Source organism: Chlorocebus sabaeus, chromosome 7, assembly GCF_047675955.1.
Source record: "Chlorocebus sabaeus isolate Y175 chromosome 7, mChlSab1.0.hap1, whole genome shotgun sequence".
Classification (NCBI taxonomy): domain Eukaryota; kingdom Metazoa; phylum Chordata; class Mammalia; order Primates; family Cercopithecidae; genus Chlorocebus; species Chlorocebus sabaeus.
In genome coordinates, this window is record NC_132910.1 from 52,845,426 (window position 1) to 52,867,045 (window position 21,620).

Here is a 21,620-nt window from a genome sequence, read left to right on the forward strand (position 1 = left end):
CTAGCACTTTGGGAGGCCAAGGTAGGCGGATCACTTGAGGTCAGGAGTTCGAGACCAGCCTGACCAACATGGCAAAATCCTATCTGTAATAAAAATAAAAACATTAGCCATGCGGGGTCGCATGTGCCTGTAGTCCCAGCTACTCAGGAGGCTGAAGCAGGAGAATTGCTTGAACCCAGGAGGCAGAGGTTGCAGTGAGCCGAGATTGCACCAATGTACTCCAGCATGGGCGACACAGTGAGACTCTGTCTGCAAAAAACGAAGGAGGGAATAAAGGTAATGTAATAAAATCTCCATAAGTAATCTATGGAATAGGTATATGGGGGTTAACTGTCCTCCTAAGTTCTACATATATTTGACATTTTTTCAAAATAATTTTAAACGTTCTGTTTTTCAGTTCCAGCTTGATCACTTACTAGCTCTCTGATCATGAGAAAATTATTTAGCATCTTTGATTCACAGACTTCAGAACAGATTTCCATATTAACCTCCTCACAGGATTACCTTAGAGATTAAAAGAAACAGTATTAGTAAAAATAACTGACACCAAGTAGGTCACATCATAAAGATAAATTTAAATTTAATCCAGATAGCTCCAATTTTAAGAGAAGCAAAAAGAATGGTAATGTGTTTCTAACATTGAAACAAGTGAATCTGTAAAGACTGAAGAGTGCCATCTTCTTGCCATTTCAGCTTTTTCTACTGCCTCTTAACATTCTAGACCAGATTCTATCACAAACAGCAACAGGTAGCATTTAATGAAGTCTCCAAAATGCTGTGTCCTGAAATAAATTCATCAAAATGTTTCTTGCATGGCAACATAAATCAACTAAGGGTAGCCTATCGACAAACACCACTTCTAGCTGCTATACTATTCTCTGTTCTACAAGTAACATAAGCTTTTCCTCCCACTCACTCCCTTCATTCACAAACATCTCTGAACAAGTAGCTGGGGATAACAATTCAAGAGAAAGGGAACCTCTTAAATATAGGCTAAATAATCAAAAGCAGAAGATCCCTTCTGGGGCTGGCTCTTCACAGGACAGAAGTTCAAATATGAATAGGCCGCATCTATCTGCCTATTCTGAGGCATAACTACAAAATCATTTTAACATATACATTATTGGTGATAATTCTATCATTCTTTAAATAAACCAAATCACTCACAAAATCTCATAGTCAGAAACCTTGTGAAGAAGGAAAGGGGTAGACTTTCATCCATGTGATAATAATATACAGTTCAGCATAAGACTGAAAGGGAAATAATTATTTAAAATAGTGAATGTACATATGCACATTTCCATTTTTTAAGAATATGGAGAACACTCTTACTTCTGTCCAAGACAATTGAATTCCAATCAAATATTGTTACTGAACCAAATATTGTGACTGAATGCGACTCCAGCTTGCCTCTCTTCCATAAGAAAAAATTCTAAAACCTGGAATCTACTACAAATATGTTAACCTCTCTCATTAGCTCAAGAAAGAACAAAAACAGTGAAGTGAACTTAGAAGCTGTATTTACTCGGGGAATTCCCGAAAGAAGAGCTCTCATAATCTTCTACTTTAAAATTTCACTTGTAAGACACAAATTAAATCCACATTTGTGGGGGGAGGCGGGGAGACAAACGAAAAATCCAAGCATGTCTCTTACATATTTTCTCACTTGGTTCACAGGTACTACCACTGTAATGTTTAGTCACTGGTTATTTTACTTTGATATTCCTATCTGAATACAGACTTACCTGATATTTTTCCTATACTTATAACATTCAAATTAGCTGTATATGCATAATAAATGTTGGGCATAATCACAGCGTCAATTTTCTTGTAAAGCAGAGCTTATTTCAGGCGAGGTCTAGCTTCAGAACTGAAATAAACACACACGGCAGGAAAGTTATAATGTATATTTTGTTTTCTCAGGCCATGAGAACCCTTACATTTCAATAAACATATATTAACAAAATGAGAACTGTCAACAAAACACTCTAGTTGTGTGAAGGTTACTCAAATTTTGCATCCACGTGGTACTGGACACCCTTTGTAAACAAAAACCAAAAAATATATATTTGAAGTTCAGGGTCCACAAAATCATCACAGGGAAAAAAAGAAGAAAAAGAAAATATGAACACAAGCTGATTCCAGCAGGAAGAAATTTTCCCACATGCAGAGGTATTCACCATGAAGCAAGAGATAGTAAGAGGCCTCAATGGGAAATTGGAGCTCCCCGAATTTACAGACCCAGGAAATCAGGGCAGGGTGTTAAATCTTCCCTTACACCTAAACCTATAACCTGCAACTACCTCAACCACAGAATTTCTCAAAGTAAATCAAACCCGATTCAGATGGATTCAAAATACGTTTACAAATCACAAGAACAAATGTCTCCAATCACCTGCCTCAGGAGAAGCATTAAAATTCTCAATTATCATATTTTCTTTCAAACAATTTAAGAAGTGTGTAACCAGGCTAACCCTAAACATTCATCATAGTACAGGAATAGTTAAAAGTAGTAAATGAAAAATTCTGATCTCAAAACAATTCACATTTGCATCTAAAATGTTACAATGAAACCACATAACTCCCTCCTCAAAATGTTTCATGTGACGTCTCCTTGAAGTGGCTTTCACTTTAGCTATGTGTGGCTTCCTTTATTTGCTTCAGCAACGAAAATATGAAAATGAATATAGGCATACCTTACTTATTGTGTTTTGCTTCACTGCACTTTGCAGGTATTACATTTTTTACAAACTGAAGATTTATGGCAATTCGGTCACAAGCAAGTCTAGCGGTGCCATTTTTCTATCAGCAAGTGCTCACTTGGTGTCTCTGTGTGACATTTTGGTAATTCTCATAATATTTCAAACTTTTTCATTATTATTACCTGTTATGGTAATCTGTGATCCATGGTTTTGTATGTTACTATTGTAATTGTTTTAAAGCACTTCGTGCCACACCTATATAAGACAACAAATTTAACAAATAAATGTGTGTGCTCTGACTGCTCTGCTGACCAGTCATTCCCCCATCTCTCTCTGTCTCTCCTTGGGTCTCCCTATTCCCTGAGACAAAATAATATTGAAAATGAGGCTAAACAATAACCCTAAAGTGGTCTCTAAGTGTTCAAGTGAAAAGTCACACATGTTTCACTTTAAATCAAAAGGTAGAAATGATTAAGTTTCTCGAGCAAGGCATATCGAAAGTGGAGACAGGCCCAAAGCTAGGCCTCTTGTGCCAAACAGCCAAGTTGTGAATGCAAAGGAAAAGTTCTTCAAAGAAATTAAAGGTGCTATCTAGTGAACACACAAATGATAAGAAAGCCAAAGAGCCTAATGGCAATATAAGAAAAGTTTTTGTGATCCAGATAGATCAAACCAATCACAGAATTCTCTTAAGCCAACACCTAATCAGCGGCAAGACCCTAACTCTCTTCAATTCCATGGAGGCTGAGAGAGGTGAGGAAGCTGCAGAGGAAAAGCTGGAAATCAGCAGAAGTTGGTTCACGAAGTTTAAGGCAAAAAGTCATCTCCACAACATAAAAATGCAAAGTGAAGCAGCAAATTTTAATGCAGAAGCTACACCAAGTTATCCAGGAGACCTTGCTAAGATCATTAACGAAGGTGGCTACACTCAACAACAAATTTTCAATAGGGATGAAACAGCCTTCTATTGGAAGAAGATGCCGCCTAGGACTTTCACAGCTAGAGAGGGAAAGTCAACTCTTGGCTTCAAAATTTCAAAGGACAGGCTGATTCCCTTTTTTAGGGGCTAATGCAGCTGGTAACTTAAGTTGAGACCAGTACTCATTTACCATTCTGAAAATCCTAAAGCTCTTAAGAATTATGCTAAATCTACTCTGCCTGTGCTCTGTAAGTGGAACAACAAAGCCTGGATAACAGCACATCTGTTTACAGCATTGTTTGCTGAATATTTTAAGCTCTTGGCTGAGTTGAGATTTTCTGCTCAGAGAAAAAAAAAAAATTCCTTTCAAAATATTACTGCTCTTTGCGATGCACCTAGTCACCCAAGAGCTCTGATCTTGTACACAGCATCCATTCTGCAGTCCATGGATCAAGGAGTAATTTAAACTTTCAAGTTTTACTATTTAAGAAATACATCTCATAAGACTATCACTGACACACATAGTGATTCCTCTAATAGATCTGGACAAAGTACATTGAAAATCTTCTGGAAAGGATTCACCATTCCAGATGCCATTAAGAACATTCATGATTAATGAAAGAGGTCAAAATATCCACATTAACAGGAGTTTGAAATAAACGGACTTTGAGGAATTTAAGCCTTCAGTGGAGGGAGTAACTACACATGTGGCAGAAATATCAAGAGAACTAGAATTAAAAGTGAATCCTGAAGACAGGACTGACTTGGTGCAATACCACGATAAAATTTTAATGGATAAAGAGTTGCTTCTCAAAGATGAGCAAAGAAGGTAGTTTCTTTGGAATCTAAAAAAACTACTTCCTTTGCTCATCCTTGAGAAGCAACTCAAAGGATTTTGAATACTACCTACACTCAGCTGATAAAGCAACAGCCACTCCAAGACACTGAAAGTTCAGATGATCATTAGCACAACAGTTACGTATTTTTTAAGTGAAGTACGTACACTGCTTTTTCAAACATAATGTTATTGCACACTTAACAGACTACAGTAGTGTAAACATAACTTTAACACGCATTGTGAACCAAAAAGTTTGTGTGACTAGCTTTCTTGTGAAATTCGCTCTATTGTGGCAGTTTGGAATATCTCCAAACCCACAATATCTTCAAAATATGCCTGTATAAAGCCACAATATCTCCAAAATTTGCCTGTATAAAAAAAGCAATGTCTACAAAAAATGGCTAACAGTGTATAATAACTAGCACTACATTTTTTTCCAGTCTTAACCTAGGGGAAAAACTTAAGGTCCAATTAAAATGACTTCTTTATGGAACTCATAGTTGGTACTTCATGTTTTGGATCGTTTGTGTTGTAACACCATAATAAGGTCAATAATGTCAAGAAAAGCATAATTTATGGTCCAGTCCCATTGTTGTGGGCCTCAACTACATATTTCTATAAAGAAGACAAAAATGTTTACCCCACGAAAAGTAATAGATTTTTCTCCCACAGAAAATGCCACAGATGTTCAGCCAAAATGATTTCCAGGAGCAACGATATTTTATATAAAAACAAATCCCTAATAACTATTTTCTATCAATTCACTGACACTATCTAATATATTTGGCCTCATCTTGCTCTCAAGTTAGTGTTATGGTGATAAAAACCCAGGATCTGAGACAAGACTTGGAGTCCAAATACCTGATCCACCACTTACGCACTAGGAAACTTCACATAGGTACTTAAAATGAGGTAATATACATGCAAGGCATGGATATTAATGCCATTAAAATGTTTAGAATATAAAGCTCAAAAAATATCAAAACACTTTATTGCTTTTTTTCTTTGAGCAAGATCCTATGGAGAAGCAAACTCACCTACAAATTAACAGTGTTCTCTTCAAATATGTGTAAAATATTACAAAACATGTGCCAAAAATAAATGCACAAATTCTCTAATCATTATCCTTAGAAAGTTCATTTGTTCCACTCCCTGAAATCAAAAAAGATTAAAGTTCAAGGTAGGCAAAAACACTGGACATTCTTTAAAAAGTTATTCTGAAGTAGAGCTACAGAAAAATATACCAACTAGGTAAGAAAAACATCAAGGACAACAATTCCTCATGCACCTCCCTTTTCTACAGAAGCCACAGCTTATTAACACAGGGAATTTGTCCCATGTTACATACGCAGAATCAAAGCAATTTGTGAATACACTCACCCAAAATGACTGGCTCCAAAAATGAATTTAGCAGCCATGTTTGGGTAAATGTCTAGACAAATATACTAATGGCGTAAATTGGAACAAATAAATAAAAAGAATAGGTAAAAGTATTCCAGATTCTTTTTTAAGTCTCAAAAGGCTAGAATCAGAGGTTAGTAAGAATAAATCGAACTGAGACATTACTTTCAATTTTGTGTTTACAAATAAAAATTACAAAATCTAGAGTAAAGGAGACCAGGTTTATAAGTTCATCACATGAAAATGCTCAGGGAAAGTCAGGTATTCCTAAAGTTCAAAGTATGAGAGAAAGTAATTAAACTGGAGCTAAAGTATGACATGGGTCGGGAAGAGAGAAAGTACTTTCCTTCATTATTCTTGTGTAATAAACAGAAATATCTTCTCCAGTCAATTTGTTGTAAAAACACAAATGAAGAATAATGTGCCAGGCATTGCACTAAGCACTGGAGAGATCAAGTGGATAAGACCCTGCCCCTCAGAGATTTCTCAGTTAATGAAGAAAAAATGCTGCAAACATTTGTGATCCATTGTGCATACAAGGGACGAGAAGTAGCACAGACAGCTGGTAAGGGTTTCAGAGAAGTTTCACACAGGAGAGACAGACTAAAAGTGTTCCATGCAGAGGTAAAGCAAATGAAGAGCAGGGAAGGAGTGCTTCAGGTGTTTAAGTCCTTCAGCTCAATCAACTTTTATTATCTGCCAAACACAGATAAACATTCAGAATACATATACAAATAAAAAATGCTCCCAGCTCCCAAAAATTTATATTCAAATAAATTGAAGACTTAAAATAAGTTCAGTACAATGTAACATATGCTATAAGTATTTTCAGAATTCATGTGATAGGGTCAAATTCCATAATATACAGAATTCCTGCAAACCAGTAAAAAAAAGGGATCAACCACCAAGTAGGTATTGGCATAATCAAATGTTCATTTTAGAAAAATAATCCTAGTGACAATGTGACAAAATACATGTATGCAAGAGAAAAAGGTTGAAAGCAGAGACACTGATGTTGCGAGGCTCCTGCAGCACTAGGTTAGAAGTATTTAAAAGACTTGAACTGAAACGTATGTTTAGTTGACTGAATGGGTGGTGATGACATCACCAAGCATAGGAAACACAGGAGAAAAGATACCCAACTGTATTTTCACCGTACCCATCCACAGCAACCGTTGTATATAGGGTTTGAGAGACAGCTCAAGAGAAAAGTCTAGGTTGCAAATACAGACATGCCAGTGATCATCCTACAGGCAGTAATCAATCCTATAAGTGTAAGGACATGAGACTGCCTAGAAGAAAGTATAAAGGGATAAGGGAACATCAACATTTAGGATTCACTCAAGATGAGATAGCAAAAAACCTGAGAAAACAGAAAGTCATGAAAGCCAATGAGGACAACCTTTCGAGAAGAACAAAGTGATACCATGTCAAATATCACAGAAAGCAGCCATTGGACAGCTACGGCCAACCTGCCTCAGTGGATTGGTAGGGTCCCCCAAATGACTGTACAATGGATTTGACAGTGGATAGGAGGTGAGGAAGTATATTACTTTAATGATAATTACTACTCCTTCTAGAAGTAAAAAGCATGTCTTTCAAAGGAGCTGTCCAGCAGCAAAATTACAATACCTAACATGTATTGGGAACACTTTCCATGCAGGCACTAACGCTAGATATTTTACATAATATTCCTCTCGCCGTTACAACAACCTTAAAAACTTAGTATCGTTTCCAAATTTCCGTAAGAAAAATGGGTTCAGGATGGTTACCTGACTTGCCCATGGACACACAGTTGGCATATGGAGGACAGAGGATTTAAATCCAGGTTTTGTCTAGCTGTAAACCAATGCTCTTTCCACACTGTGATGCTGTCTCCCCATCACTGGAAGTATGTGGAGGGAGGCAGAGTAAAGAGTGGCTTGTTAACCATCTAACAGAAATACCTTTTCTTTTTGAAAGATAGTTTAGCTAGCTCACTTCTGAGCCCTCTTCCACCTTCAATAGTCCATGATTCTATCTCATATACCCTGCTCATAAGTGAGTTACAATAGCTGCAGAATTCCAAATATAATTTTTTTGTTGTTGTTGTTTTTGAGGCAAGGTCTCATATTGTTACCCAAGATGGAATGCAACAGTATGATCATGGCTCACCACAGCCTCAACCTCCTGGGCTCAAGCGATCCTCCCACCTCAGCCTCCTGAGCAGCAGCTGGGATAACAAGCATGCACTACCACGTCCAGTGTTTTGTTTTGTTTTGTTTTGTTTTTTGTAGAGACGAGGTCTCACTATGATGTCCAGGCTGGTCTCAAATTCCTAGGCTCAAGCCATCCTCCCACTTCAGCCTCCCAAAGTATTGGGATTACAGGCATAAGCCACTGCACCTAGCCTCAATCTTCATTTTTTTCTCATATTATCAAACTAATTTTAATGCCTGCTAAAATTCACACTTAATAGGAAAACAATCTATAATTAAAATCATCCCTTGTTAAGTGGAAAGCAAAGACTTATCGACACTGAATCTCCCATGCTTTGTATAGCACTAGGCACAGAATGGCATTCAGTGTTTTGGAAATGAGTGAATGAAGGAATGGTCTGCCTCTTGTCTTTGACAACACTGACTATCATGTCAGGCAAAAACGGGCATCCATCTTTATTTTAAAATAAGCTCAAAGTCATGACATATGGCAATATATCCTACACTTCCCACAAATTAATATTGATTACATTTATTTTTGCAAAAAATGAAAACACAGTCTATGGAGGCAGCTTATCACTCCCTTTTCTGCATTCCACAGTAGGATGTAGCACCTTCTGCTATTAAAGTAAGCACAGCTTATACTGTGGTTTCCTTTTGCTTCTCACACTGGACAGTAACCTTCAGATTGCCTACATTATGTTAGGCTGCAAGAACATAGTGCAGAGCCACACACATAGTGAGCACTAAAATTCTGACACATACGTAAGCATGGGTAGATCGATGGCTTAATAAGTAGAAGCAGTATCTTTCTTTTTTTTATGTATTTTTTTTTTTTTTTTTTTTTTTTGAGATGGAGTCTCGCTCTGTCGCCCAGGCTGGAGTGCAGTGGTGCGATCCCGGCTCACTGCAAGCTCCGCCTCCCGGGTTCACGCCATTCTCCTGCCTCAGCCTCCCAAGTAGCTGGGACTACAGGCGCCCGCCACCTCGCCCGGCTAGTTTTTTTGTATTTTTCAGTAGAGACGGGGTTTCACCATGTTAGCCAGGATGGTCTCGATCTCCTGACCTCGTGATCCGCCCGTCTCGGCCTCCCAAAGTGCTGGGATTACAGGCTTGAGCCACCGCGCCCGGCCTGAAGCAGTATCTTTCTAACAGCCATTTTACACTCAAGCAAATAATCTACTTACCAAGCAGGAGATTATATCATATGAGAAATAGGGACACACGGAAAACCCAATGACACTTTTTTTTTTTTTTCTTTTTTTTGAGGCAGAGTTTCCCTCTTGTAACCCAGGCTTGAGTGCAATGTCGTGATCTCTGCTCACTGCAACCTCTGCCTCCCAGGTTCAAGCGATTCTCCTGCCTCAGCCTCCCAAGTAGCTGAGATTACAGGCACCCACCACCACGCCCAGCTAATTTTTATATTTTTAGTAGAGACGGTTTTTCGCCATGTTTGCCAGGCTAGTCTAAAACTCCTGACCACAGGTGATCCACCCACCCGGCCTCCTAAAGTACTGGGATTACCAGCGTGAGCCACCGCGCCCAACCCCCAAGTGACACTTTCAAAGAGGCATGGGATATGGATTTAAAAAGAAGCGTGAAAGTTCACTCTCAAAAAGTCTCCTAAACAACAGGATTTTTTTCCTAGATTCAACATTATCCAAAGGGAAAAAAATTTAAATTATCCAGTTCAGTAAATTATGTTTTAAAGATCAGGTACTTTTGAAATATCTATCAAAAAGGCCATTCTTATCTTAAAAAATCATGAAATTTCAGGTATGGTAGTCCCTGGAGATGTGTGAGGAGAGAAGACCTCATAAAGCACTTTGAAGTCACCCCAAATGTGCCTACCTAAATGTTTCAAGATCTACTCAATTTACAGACCTGGCTAGCAAAGGGACAGTCTCCCATGACAGGTCTCGGCCTTTCTTCCCTCCAGATATACAAGATATAACATTCACTTCTATGAAACACTAGGATAAACAAATCCAGATTCTAATGAACCAACATAAAAAAAAAGTTCAGGGAAATACACACATATGTAATTTCCACTGTGATTAAAGACCTATCAGTAAGATCCAGCAACTGCAAGTTGCACAAAATGCCCACTATGACAGTTGAAGCTCCATCCCCTCATGTCAGAATGCAAGGGAAAGCAGCATTTTAGGGTTCAATGTGAATCCACTCTCATTTATACACAGATATCTTAAAATAAGTCATTGGCAAACTTCTGTAGGTTATCAGTAGCTGTTAATATCTCACAGCTGAGTCTAACGCAACAATGTGTTGTGACACCATAGTTGGAAACCACTGGTCTCCTTCATAACTCAGTGAAACTCAAACTAGTTATCAAATTACAATCAAATTCACTACATTTGCCAAATTCAACGGCATTAGGAGCAGACAATCTTCAAAGATTAGGCACAAGTGAAAGCAAGCACAAGAGGAAGGTTTGGCTCTGGTCAAGTGAGGTGCTGAGCTAGTTGTCTTTGTGGTGTGATTTGAAAAGTAAACAAAGGGGCATGGCCTGTCTTTCACTAGCCCCACTATCACCACATGGTGCTACGCTTTCATCCTGTCTTTATTACTTGCCTGTATTATAAATGAAAGGTGAAAGCAATGCCTTTAGAAAATCACTGTTAAAACACATCTGCTATATAGGTTTTACAGAGACTTCTACTTATAGACCAGATTAGGCATTTGATGACTTGAAACGGCATAAGTCATGGGAAAAAAATAACAAGGTTATTTCAATGGGAAAGGCATAAGAACTAAGAGCATCATGACTGTGGCAATTCTCACCCTCCCAAGGGGTATCACGGGATGCTAAACTGGGCCCACCTGTAAAGGCTTTTGAGTTCCAAGTTGGCATGAGGACACGGAAGGGCAAGCAAGAGTACCAAGTAACTGAGCACGAGATGCTGGAGGTTCTGTGGAATAAGTCAGTCAAGATCAACCTTTGTTCACTTCTCCAGTTTCAAGGGACTCCAACAGCCTGACTTGGGTTTAAAGGTAGACTCCTAGGATGGAGGAGGACCTAGAAACCGCCAGGCATGGGTGGCTCACACCTGTAATCCCAGCACTTTGGGAGGCCAAGGTGGGTGGATCACCTGAGGTCAAGAATTCAAGACCAGCCTGGTCAATATGGTGAAATCCCATCTCTACTAAAAATACAAAAAGAAAAAAAAAAAAAATAGCCAAGTGTCGTGGCGGTGCCTGTAATTCCAGCTACTTGGGAGGCTGAGGCATGAGAATGGCTAGAACCCAAGATGCGGAGGCTGCAGTGAGCCACGATCGCACCATAGGGCTCCAGCCTGGGCAACAAGAGCAAAACTTTGTCTCAAAAAAAAAAAGCAAACAAAAAAAAAGCAGACTTAAGAACGAGAAAGCTGGCCAGCTGCAGTGGCTCATGCCTGTAATCCCAGCACTTTGGGAGGCCAAGGCAGGTGGATCACTTGAGGTCAGGAGTTCAAGACCAGCTTGACCAACATGGTGAAACCCTGTCTCTACTAAAAATACAAAAAAAAATAGCCAGGCAAGGTGGCACATGCCTGTAGTCCCAGCTACTCGGGAGGCTGAGGCACAAGAATCGTTTGAACCCCAGGAGCTGGAGGTTGCAGTGAGCCAAGATCGCGACACTGCGCTCCAGCCTAGGCAACAGAGTAAGACTGTCAAAAAAAAAAAAAAAACCTGTTTTTAATATCAAATGAGCTCTCTGGAGGCAAACAGGTAAGACTCATTCTATGGAATTCTGTAGTGCAATGCTAAGAACAAGGAAGTATATTCAAAGCGTCAGATTGTAATCAAGCATAAGAAAATATTCCTTGAAAGCAGAGTTGTCCAGGATGGAGAGGTATATGGAAGAGAGAGCTGCCTCTCACTAGATGTGTACCTGCAGGGATGGGATTCTATCTATCAGAGAGGCTGGACAAGGAGTTTCACATTAGAGATAGCCTGAGCTAGAATTCTGGTGTACCTTCCAATTCTAGGAGTCTGATTTGTATGCCTAAATTCAAGCATGAGCAAGTGTAAGAGATAAAAAGTCTCCCCTACATCCCCCAATCCTTCTCCCCAACAAATAAAGGATTCTGAGCCAGACAGAATATTAGATTTATTTCCAAGGATCCTTCCAGCTTCAAAACGCCATTTGGTTTAGACTATTCTTCAGCACACATAAAGTTCACATTTACAACAAAAATAAATGAGAATCATTTATTCTCTCCATTCAGATGATTCCCATAAACCATCCCAAAGTTAAATGCCCCTAACTGGTTAAATTTTTTTAAAAATCACCTAATTCTCTGATGTTTCTAAATATTTCCTCTCTTGTAGCTGACTGGCGTGATGAACATCTGAGTATGATCAACTACAGAAAGATGTTCTAGTATTTGAAGCCTGTAGTTAAATCACCACTCACCTTTTTTTGTTCAGACTGAATAATCTCTCAGTTCCTGTCACAATTTATTTAAAGTCCTTTAATCATCTTGGGGGCTATTTTATAAAACATACTCCAAAATTTAACACATCCATTTCTGGAAGGGCACGTGGAATGAGACAGAGTACTCAGGGAGAATTCTGACCAGAGGCAATGACAACAGAGATTCCCTCCTGGTTGCTGAATGCAAACCAACAGAAGCTAACAGTGAGATTTTATTTAGGAAACTATAATTTCCTTAGTCTTCAACTCTTTGAAATGAAAGTATTTCTGTGTTAGTAAGAAAAAGTATATCCTGGCCCATGTGAGAGACTGGAAATATCGGTTCAGAACAAAAATAAAACGGAGCTTGGAAAGCCGCAGCTGGCTTTCTTTAATCAGAAGTCATACGACAACATCTGGAGTAGTGCAGCTTTAGTGGTCTTCTGTAAGGATGGGACTAAGAGCAAGTGCTTCACTATACTGCCACTCTGTTGGTGTGGATTCCAGTACTGAGCTTTTCTAAAAACACTCACCATGCAGACATGCCATCAGGAGAGGTGACTCATGAGCAGCCTGTACTTGTGATGGGCCTGAACATTTTTTATTGGTATATACACAGTAAGTCATCACCTATCAGGATGTATAGTATGTTTTAATCTTTGTTCTAATTCCTAATCTTATACATTTTTATTCATTTCAATTTGCACATTGTGAAGACTAATATGGGCCTCCCACATGCTTGTCAAATGCCTCTCCCCTCAACTTAGTATCATTACCTGTCTTCCTGAGAAAGAAACCATCACTCACCTTTGAGGAAATCAACCTATACACATTGTGACAATAATCCACTAAAAGCCAACCACTCCCCATGGGAAGGCCACTTCTGCCAGTTATGCTTCTGCATGCTGGCTACTGAGCAACAGTCATATAATGCCAGTTAATAAAATACAGCACTTCAAAACCTCACAGGAAAACACACTTCTACAACGACTGGAGCTTACAAGTCAAGAAACTCATCAGACGTTTGCATACTGATCATGATTTAAGATTGACAAAATTTCAAAACATAAAGGAATCCTATAATTTAGAAATTTAAATCCATCTTATCCTTCATGTTATTTCATTCCTTTAACAACCATGTATCAAATGCCTATTCTACAGCAGGCCCTGTGCTAGAGCTAAAGATACAAAAGTAGATAGAACTTCTGTCTCTAGGACTTTCCACTTCCTGGGGAGGAGAGGCAGACAAGGAAACAAGTCATCACAGCAACATGCTTTTATCAAGGTGTTCTCTGTGAGAAGGAAGAGGCTCAATTCCTTTATTCTAAGTGAAGGTGTCAGGAGATGCAGGTCCCAGAGGATGCAACTTCTGAACTGAAGCTCGAAAGAAGAGAACTGAATGATCAGGAGAACGTTTGTTATCCCAATAATCAGGCCCACACAAAACAGGAATGTGTGTAACTTTAATAGCATTAAATATAATGAACCAACAATGCCAGATTTATCATTTTTTAAAATGTAATTCCTTTGTAAAAAGCAAACAAAAAATAAAATAAACCTGAATTCCTGATTCAGGTTCCATCCTTTTAAGAATATATCCTGCTTTTAATTTAACTTGATAAAATGGCATAACTTACAAGATGTTTTAAAAACAAATGTCAATGGATGGCTCAAAGCCCACTTGTAAGAATCTAAGGAGTCAACAGCGTTAGTGCTACCTTTTTCTTAACTTTTCATAGCCTGTGTATCTTTCCACTGGAAGGCATCCAATGACATTTTGGGGGCCAGAGAAGGGAAAGAGGTCATGCTTGAGAAGGCTGCATTTCTGGATTACAAAAGCACTATAGGAAATGATATATTGAGATGTAAACAGGGAAACAGGTCTTTTCCAATTTGTTTTCTTTTTCATGAAATTTACCAGGTCATTTTATCTTCAAGTCCATGTCTAGACAATAATTAAAATACACAAATCACCCAATAAATCAAACACTCATTGATTAACATATTTTTTCTCACTCGTCAGAAATTGATCAGCCTAAGGGGGAATACAATAAAAACTGAAAGACAGGTGTCAGGTTCAAGCAAATAAACTAAACTGAATAGAACTTAGCCTTTTATATTCAGCAGGGATAGAGTGAGTTCAAGTGACCAAACAAAACAGCTCTCATTCTAATTGTGTAACCTTATTAATGCCTCCTTCTCATACTCCATGCCCCGATTGGGCTGGAGAAAGAAGCACTCCAATTCGCCAGTCACCATACAGAACCATTTACAAATGGAACTTAATATAATACACTCAAAATAAAAACAAAGGCTTCAGAAGGCACATGAGAATTTTGCAATGCCCATATCATTCAACAAGAATTTATTCAGTGCATAATGAGCAAGGCATTGAGCTAGGGACCAATAAGACAATGACCATTTTTTTCAAACTAAAACTTTGAATACAAATATTAACAATTTTATGCAACTTCCAAGTATATGCAGCAACCAAGACACATAGTTTAGACACTGACAGACTAGAATTTCCAAAACATTTTGATATTACATAGAAACAACTGGACATTTTAAATGAAAACTACTACTAATTCTTCCCCAAAGAAAGGAAAACTAGGACAATAAAATCACCACAGAAAGACTCTCTTTAAGTCTAAGAATCTTAGAGCTGATGAAAATTTTTAAAATTTAGCTCCATATAAATAAAACTCTGTCTTTGAACATCGACCACCATTCTTCCGGTTTCACAGTTGTCGAAAGTACCTGAAATTGACAAACATTGTAAAGTAGTATGTCATAATCTTGAGGTAGCTTTTATAAATCATTGATATCTACTTGTTTTCCTCTTTTGCAGAAAGATACACACAAAACTTCCAGTTGCAAGAGACAGAAGTTCACACACAGGCAGACCATTTTTTAAAATAGAGTCACAGTATATTTTGCTGTGACTATCCAAAAGCAGGGATAAGGAAAACAAAAAGAAGGAAAACAAAGTTCTATTCCTCTCTATGATGGTCTCAAAAAGAATCTACTTGAATTCCAAAAACATAGCATTTTAATAATTTATTGCCACTTCCTCAGTGAGGGCTTTTATTTTTTAATATCTTAAGTTTCCACTATCTGAGTGCGTATTTGTTAAAACGGATTTGAGATACCAGCAACTGGGCTAGGTCATAAAGTTGACAACCCATCTGATTTAAGCCATTATTCAGAACCCCTAACCATGGAGGAATACAATATTGTTATTTGACTTCTCAAATGAAATATAATTGATGGATTCATATAAAAGATAGAATTATTGTAAAATAAAATGATTTTAGAATGCTGAAAATGTCAAGAGTACTAAAGACTTAATTTACAAACTAAAATCCTATTTCATTGCACACATCAGTCCCACCTAATGACTGCTTTAAAAATAGGAATGCAACACCTCAGAATCACTGACTGATATTTTGACCTGAGCCTACTCTAGAAATTAACAAAATCATCAAATCTGAGGATTTTGTTTGTCAAACCAGAGCATCAGTGTGGGTCATTATCTGGAGTTCAGACAAACAGGCTTAAGACAACATCCTTCAAAATGAAAGTAAATGACATTCCTTTGCAGGAGAGTATGCTATTCTATTTCTGTGTATATATTTACCTGAACAGAAAGCAAGTATTTCTTTAGTGAACCTTAGGCCAAGGTCAAACTAGATCATAATATTTATTACCAGAATTTTATATCTGCTAAATACAGAAATATAAAAAGCTTCCTCTCCCAATCAAACTATTTTACATAGCTAATTATTTAGTAAAACAAAATGGGGAACAAAATGCGAAGAGACCTTAAATATACCGAAAGAAGTGGCCATTTGCTTTTTTTCTTTTCTCTTTTTTTTTTTTTTTTTTAAGATATATGGTCTTGCTATGTTGTCCAAACTTCCACCTCAGCCTCCCAAAGTGCTGGAATTATAGGTGTGGGCCACCACACCTGGCCAGTGGCAATTTTCAAAAATATTTTTAAGTGAGAAAAGCCTCTTTAATAAAGAAAATAATTTGTTTACACTTACCTGTAACCATTCTATGTATTCTGTCTCCACTTCTTTAACTATAAAAATAAAATTCATCATAACCTACTCTTGACCCAAGGCACTCATGGCTTTCAATACTAATGGTTCTGATTATTCTCAGGTGACCAAAACATACATAACATGTTGTCATTTCTAATTCTGTGTTAGCAGTGACTGAATCGCCCTTACCAGGCAGTGGACAAAGTGTAACCACCCACCCCCCATATCCCATTTGATTATCCTCTGGTCCTCACAAGTTGGCAGTGGATACAATTAATCCCCTTTTATGTATAGGGAAAGTTAGCCTGTGAAGTTATAACATATACCAGTGGAATTACAGAAAGTTGAAGTTCAAGGTCTCACCATATCCCTCTTATATATCAAGAGACTGCTACATCAGAAAGTTGCTGAAAAAAAATTGACAAAATGATTTTTAGTAATTATCAAAATTCTGTATCATGAATCACCACCATTCTTCACAGTTCTGGAAGTATTCAAAATGGTAATTTAACCATCACATCTCCATTGCTAAAAGGACAGTGAGTATCTCTGCAAAAATGGTGTTTTCCAATGAGGTCACCCTAAATGGATTCTTTATTTGGTGTCATAATTAGTTTCAAATTTACACATAGCTGACACAAAAAAAGATAAGGAAAAGCATGAGAGGCCAATTACAAAAGTTATAAATGAATGGTATCTCAAAATCATATTTCATCTCTCTAAAATTACAAATAAATAAAGAGACAAACAGATTTTAAAAGGCATATTTTTAAACAAATCTTAGAGTAAACCTCATTAATTAGATGCTAGATGTTAAATTTTTCCTATTTTAACTGGATGTCTTAAGATATACTGTCCATTTAAAGTAAGGGTTCTATTCCACACTTCCCAAAAAAACTATTATCTTCAAAATGTTGATTATTCTAATTGATGGCATTTTAGAATCACCGGAATTCCCCTGAATCCCAGTCTCAATTGTTGCATTAATCATTAAATTTACTGAATGTATTTACAACAATGTACTTGTGTTATATTCACTTTATAATAGTCCCGAAAGGAAATGTTAATAAATAGACCAACCTAACTTGTAACGAGCAGGATGAATTTGCACACTGTTCACTAAGTATTGAAAAGAATTTGTTCTCTTGGCATATTAACAATGCTGGAACTACGTTGTTTATACTTTTTGATTACTGGACCCCTTTCTTCACATCCAATGCTGATGTAAACGTCAGCCAACAAACACTGGTGTTTTTTCACAATAAATTTAAATTCATGATGCTGAATTAATAAAGTTTCACTATACTCAAATTGAAAACCAGATACATGAAACTCAACTGATGGTAACAAAATGTCAGCAAAATAAATTCACAAGTTCTTCTTGGAACACCACAAATGAATGACATTATTTACTACTCTGTTGCATCAAGGTCTAAACACCACAGTTATTACCAATGTGGCATATTTGTTTTCTTTTTAAGTAGTATTATCATTCTCACCCAGCTAGAAATACTAGTGACTGGAATCCTTATTTACTTAATAATACTTAATTAGCATCTTCTTGCTTCTATATAGGATCTTAGTATCTTTTCAGAATTCCCCTATGTGTACTCTGCTACACGAAGTACGTAAGCTGTACACACCTGGAAAACAGCTCATTCTCTAGAGCCAAAAGCAACCTTACACAAAGCACAACAACGTACTACCTATAGTTTCTGAGAGATTCCACAAAACTCTTCTCAGAAATTTATTCTCAACAGCCTCCCCTAGTTTACAAAATTTCTACCATTACAATCAGTTTGAGTTAAGGTAAAAGTCCCATCACAAAATAACTTGGGGATGGGAACAGAGGGAAGGAAGGTTAAGAGATTTAACAAAGCCAAACACTCATTATCACATAGGGTTTAATTTCCTCTAAGTATTTTTAACTATTACATAGCAAAGTTCTATGACCAATAGGGAATGCTAGGGCCAGACAAAACATTCTAAGCAGGAATAGAGAGAAATGAAGAAAAGCCAAAGTTTGGGACAAGGCCTGTAGAGTACCACCAAGAGAAAAATCAGGACAGGGGTTGAGGGGAGGCAGACGGTTAGTCTTCTATTTATTGCCGTCGGTTTGCTGTATGTATCTTTAAAAACATAATGTAAAACAATAAATAGATCAAATTATTTTGATTTCCAGCAAATGTCATTAGCAAGATGTTTTCACTGAATTTTTCTACTTTCCATTGTTTTAATCCAAGAAGACTCAAAATGAAACAGCACCAGTTTTGCTAACGGAAATAACTTTTTCTCCTGGGATAATCTAAATGAATACTTTTCATCTCCACTGCCATCATTCTCTTTCATTTTTAAGGTTTAGAACTGATCAGGGTCTCTGAATACATGCTAGCAGATTCTATAAACCTCAAAAATAACATAGTTGAGACAAACTCAACCTACCTCTCTAAAGCTGCATTCTAAAAGTACAATTAAGAAAACAGTCACATCATATTACTATAAACCACAAGCACATCTTTATTTGTAAATAGCAATCTGTTATACAACAAAAGCCAGATGACACTAACAATGGTAACTGTAAGCAAATGCCACGGCATGCCATGGTAATAACAATCTGAATATTTATTTCTGTATGCATATATAGTAAATAATACTACACATACTTTGTAAAAAAGAGAAAACTTAAGGGGCACAAATACTTCCTCAAGGATAACTTCTTTTCTGTATTAAAGAATGAGTTAAATAGCCATTGAGATGAAGTTCTAACAAAATTTCAAGTAAATCATGGTTTCTAAACTCCGTATTATCTAATTTTTGGAAATTAAATCACTTGTTAGTATGTTTCACATCCAGCACACCCATACTTTCCATTCATTCAATATACGTATACATATTCAAGAGGAAATATTATTTCACACAAGGCTAATAATCAAAATAGATTATCTCAAATAACTAATCACAAAAATCTTATGTACAACAAAATGTTGAATCCAACCTTGGATAATGCCTTTCAATAATACAAAGTCTACAAGAAAACACAGGATAAACAACAGGGTATCCACCTTAAAATCAGGATTCATCAACAAAACTTCTATAAACAAAATTTCACATTTCACATCTCACACCAGGATCTCTATCAAAACAAATGCAAAATTAACTTTTCCTATTTTGAGTCTATTATCCACATAGTATGTAAATAAAATTTTTGAAATTATGGGAGGGTGTGTGTATCTAAAATGAAAAGTCATTTATAATGATACAGCAATGAAAAAAACCAAGGCAAAGTAGCCTTGGAATGGTTGAGTGGGCTCTTCCATTTGCTCTTCCATTTGCTCTTTAAATGCTAGAGACACTAAGCCAGAAAGCATAAACATTTATTTTTACATGTTCACCTGATGACTTTACATTTATATTAAGAATCCACATCCTGTGATTTAAAACAGGGAATGTGACCCTATGTGTGCACAAGTGTTTTTTTAATTGCCAGCACATTCACTAGTATCATTTGAATTGTAAGTTTTACATTGTTTTGATCTTAACCTAGATTGGAGCTACATCTAAACTTCACACATTAAGGAGACAGTTATCATTCTCTAATATTCCAGCAAAGGGTCTCAATTTTTGAAAATGTCAACAGAAGCCTTTCATGCAAAACACAGCTCTCTCAGATAAATCTGAATGGACTGTTTCCATGAAAATCCATGCCCGCAGGAAAAAGAAAATAGCTGTGCATCTCTCTGCAGCCCTATTTCAAATCATTTTTGCAGAGCTATTTCCTCATTATTTTCATGGGTGTATGAATCCCGCACAGAAACTGAAGCAGGAGTGATTCCAGTATAACCAAAACAAAAGAAGATATTTTGTTCTTTCTGAAAAAAGGGAACACAACTTCCCCCATCACCACCACCACTCACACAGAAAAATTACTTTAGAAATTGAGTAAACCTCTAAGGAGAAAGAATCATTTCTGAAACCCCAGAGGGACTTGTGTATCATGGTCTTTGGGCTGCTGGGTTTACTTCACTTTTAAGTGCTCATAGTGCGAACGACTTGACTGCCTTGCACTCTAGCTGCATGCTCTGGCCACATTAGATACCATCTCTGTTCTACACACCACACATACACACATTACACCAACCAGAGCTGTTTCCAATTTCAGAGGCCCGCTCCGCGCACAGCTCATGCCCATCCCTGCTTTGCTTGGTGTCCTGACCCCCAGGAATGAGAGATACTACTTAATCCAAGCAGGTCTGCTCTGCTGCCTCATCCTTCCAGGATTCATAGGATGGTTCCTCCCCTACTACACCTAGGAATACAAGGAGGCCGGTGGATCCCCGTGCGATAGAGAGAACAACCACAGCCTGTCCCCTTCCTCACTCCGCACATCCCAGTTTCTCTTTGCCAGCAACCTCAGTGCCATCCTCGCCAGGAGTTTATCATCCCGGAGGCGGGGAAGAGGAGGCAGTAATAGGAATCAAACAGCCCGTTACAAAAAGGATGCCAGGGCACAGAGGAAGCAGGCGGAATGAGGTTATCACTTGGGAGGTGTGCACGAGTGGAGAACCCTTCAAGAGCAATGACAGGTCGGCGGGGGCCTGCCGGGGATGGCAAGGGAGGCTAGAGAAGTGGTTTTCGTGTCTCTCCCAGGGGCGTGCGGGGGAAATCCCGGGGCGGCAACGGCTGGTGCTCTTGGGTCGTTCCCCGCCTCCCGCGCCCCCCGCGGCCACCCTCCAGCCAGCGGCCGCCCCCGCCCCCGCCCCGCGCGGAAGGAAGCGCCGGGCTCCCCCCACGCTCTCCCGCTCTCTCGCGAGTCCTGTGCAGGCCCTTCCAGGGGGAGGGGGAGGGGGGCGCGGAGGGAATTGCTGCAATGGAGCGCCAAGAGAACCCTGCCGGAGCGAGGCAGTCGGTGGAAAGCCACGGCCACATAAAAATGCCATATTAATTTTTTAAAAGCCATAAATCACCCCTCCCTCTGCAGAAGAAAACCATAAACCCGATCCCATGCAAGCCTGCGAGCAGCCACCCACTTCCTATTTCTGTCACAGCAGCTACACCCTACCAGCAACCACCCCCCGGGCGCCCCCTCCCGCCACCGC

At 38.3% G+C, this 21,620-nt stretch overlaps 1 protein-coding gene and 1 long non-coding RNA gene across 4 annotated transcripts in view; both read right to left on the reverse strand.

Moving 5' to 3' along the window:
• LOC140712008 (uncharacterized) overlaps positions 1-21,253 on the reverse strand; it is a 69,550-nt gene extending 48,297 nt beyond the window's left edge. Inside the window, exon 1 of the long non-coding RNA XR_012093392.1 lies at positions 417-21,253. This is a non-coding gene — a long non-coding RNA (uncharacterized lncRNA). The remainder of the gene's footprint in view (positions 1-416) is intronic.
• The window catches only part of PPP3CA (protein phosphatase 3 catalytic subunit alpha), a 330,349-nt gene that overhangs the window by 306,927 nt on the left and 1,802 nt on the right, over positions 1-21,620 (reverse strand). The window lies entirely within an intron of this gene.